We start from the raw sequence: 3,088 nt of genomic DNA, 5'->3' as shown, positions 1-3,088 counted from the left end.
CAGCACTTTCCTTCTCTTTGAAGAACGCAATAATAAACATTCTTAAACATCTGTCTTCAGATACTGAAGATTTTATTTCTGTAGGGCAGAATTGTAGGAGTAGGGTTTCTGGGTTGAAGGGTATATATATTTTTAATTTTAATAGATACATCTGGATGGCTTTCCAAAAATACTTTACATTTGTACCAGTAATAAGTGAGAGAACTATTCCATCATCCCCACCAGCAATAGGCATTAACTCTTTTCGTAATTTTTGCCTGGGACATGAGTGTAAAGTTATGACTTATTGTTACTTTAATTTGCATTTCTTTGACTACCATTGAAATTGAACATATTTTTTCATATGTTTATTGGTAATTTGGACTTGCTCTTCTGTGAATTCCCTATTTGTATCTTTTGTTCATTTTCTCATGGTATTGTTTCTCTGTCAGTTTGTAAGAGCTCTTTGTATAGCATAGATATTAACTTGTTATTTGTCATCTGCATTGCAAATAATTTCCAAGTCTTTGGTTTCTCTGTTAACTTAAAATGTTACCTTTAGTTATGTCTAGATAGTTTTATGGTTTATAGTTACATAGTATGTTGTTTGTAGTTAATATTTACATAGAATACACACATACACTTTTCCTTTAAAACATAAGGTTCCTCTTTTGGGTTGTGAAGATCTTCAACCTCTTGTCTTTAATCTATGTAAATTTATTTTTCATATGGTATCATATAATAGTTCAACTCCACATTCTTTTAATTCAGTAGTAGCCATTTGTTCATGGCCACTTTCTAAATAAGTCATTGTTTTCTCATTGACTAGAGATGAGAATTGACTAGAGATGATTTTACTGTATTTTAAAACATTTATGTATTTTTTAGGTGAGGCAACCCTTGGTTGACCTCACAGATTGATTGCAAGGACCTTGTCAGTTTACAATCCCTTATTTTTATTATTTTTATTTTTTACGCCTATAGCACCTGGTCTTCTTAGGTGGTCTCCCATCCAAGTACTAACCAGGCCCAACCCTGCTTAGCTTCCAAGATCAGATGGGATCAGGCTTGTTTAGGGTGGTGTAGCCGTAGACTGTATTTTAAAATCTTATATTTACTGGCATTTATTTCTGGATCCTCCACTGATAATGTTTTCTATTCTTATGCTTATCTATATTGGTTTGTTTAGAGTGGCTTTGTAGTGTGTTTTGATGTCTGCTAAGGCAAATTATCCATCTTTAGTCTTATATAAATGTCTATGTAAATTTTAGTATTCTGGAGCATTTTTTCATCTATATGAAATGAAGACTATTTTGCTTTCAAGGAAAAGGAAATAAAAATGCTATTCATGTTTTAATAGGAGTATCATTAAATTTTATATATTTATAATTTTTAACACTTTTATTTCTCCCTAATGAAGATCATAGTTTCTCTTTCCATTTGTTCAAAATCTGTTTTATACTATCTAATAAGATTTTATAGTTTTATTTATATAAGTTCCATGGCTTTCTTGTTAATTTTTTTTACTATTGTAATTTTTTTTTTTTTACTTTTTCCATGTTCGAGTATTTATTGCTAGTACATGGAGAATGTATTTTCCTCTAAAATTCTTCTTATATCCTTGAAACTTATCAAATACTCTTATTATTTATAGAATTTTAAAAATTAGCATATGTGGCCATTCTAGATAGGCAATCAAATCATCAACCAAAAAAAAAAAAAACTGGAGTTTCACCTCTTCGTTTCTGATTTTAGGTTAATTATTTAATGTTCTTATCTCATTGCATTGGCTAGAACCATTTAGACCATGCTGACCAATTTTTTAGTGATGGTGGGCATTGCTATCCAGTTTCTAATTTTTATGAAATTTTTTTATTTTAAAATTTGTTATTAACTTCTGTTAAAAAGTATTTACCATATTCAAACATTTCCTTTTGATTCCTATTTTATTTACAGTATGCATTAGGAATGACTGCAAAAGTTCATTAAATGCCTTTCAGCCTGCGTTAATATATATGGTCATAGTTTTCCCACTTTATTGTTGATATAATGAATTGTGGGAATAAATTTCTTATAGTACGAATTAGGGAATAAATTTCTTATAGTACAAAAGGGTGAAGAGGAATCCCCTTAGAGAGGAGAAGAACATATCAGACAAGGGGGAAAACTATTAACTAAGGGAAAATGAGGAAGTTAGGGTTAAAGCTAGATATAAAACAAAGCTCTCCAGGATCTAAAGAGCAGGCAACTTGCCATGCAAAGTGAGCAAATGCAGACAATCAGGCTGTGAAGGCTGGAGGTTCCCTGGACCCAAGGTAGCCATTGTGTATACCCGGGTGGTGGTCGTGGGAATGTTTTTTGCTGGCAGCAAGGCGAGATGCAGCCTGTCCAGGAACTGGATAAAGTCTCATTAGTAATGGAAAAGCAGGAAGTGCTCCAAAGGTCCAGGTATCTAGTCAGAAAACGACGAGCTCTTGGGAAAGTAGACAATTCTTTGGCCACAAAGGGTAAAAATAAATTTACCTACTGCTTAGTGTAAGGGAGATATGGAGTTAGAAATCGAAGATGTCATCAGATAAAATGCAGAAGTTGTTTTAAACTGTGTGATCTTTACTGCCTTTTAACTATTCTCAGTGCTCAGCATAGAACATCCTACACAGAAGGTGCTGAATAAATGATTGTTAAAGGCAGGGGAACTCAACTTGGACAATGAGGAGAAGGAAATGAACTAAAAAGAGAAGACCATTAATCATAAAACATTAGGTTTGAAGAAACTTTGAAAATGTATTCATTCATTCATTTATTTATTATTTCATATTTATTTGACACCTTCCTTGTACAAACAGCTAGACACTGGCAATCCAGTGATAAATAGGACAGAGGAGGACCTTTCCTCCATGGATGTTACTTTTTAGTTGGGTGTAATATAAATGATTACTAAATAAACAAATTAGACAGTTACAAGCTGTGTCTCTTCTAAAGCAGTGCTTTTCAAATTTTCATGTGCATATGGGTGATCTCAGGAATCCTGTTAAAATGCAAATTCTGATTGGGCAAATCTGGGGTGAGGTTCCAAGATTCTGCATTTCTAACAAGTTCTCAGGTGAGG

General features: G+C 32.8%; 1 pseudogene; it reads right to left on the bottom strand.

Annotated features, from left to right (window-relative positions):
- Positions 1–954: 954 nt before the first annotated feature.
- On the bottom strand, positions 955–1,073 carry LOC111737655 (annotated as a pseudogene).
- Between the last annotated feature and the right edge of the window lie 2,015 nt (positions 1,074–3,088).

The sequence above is a fragment of the Pteropus vampyrus genome, unplaced genomic scaffold (assembly GCF_000151845.1).
Source record: "Pteropus vampyrus isolate Shadow unplaced genomic scaffold, Pvam_2.0 Scaffold29, whole genome shotgun sequence".
In the NCBI taxonomy this organism is placed as follows: domain Eukaryota; kingdom Metazoa; phylum Chordata; class Mammalia; order Chiroptera; family Pteropodidae; genus Pteropus; species Pteropus vampyrus.
The sequence above is the reverse complement of the archived record's forward strand: the minus strand, read 5'-3'. Positions and strand labels throughout refer to the sequence as shown.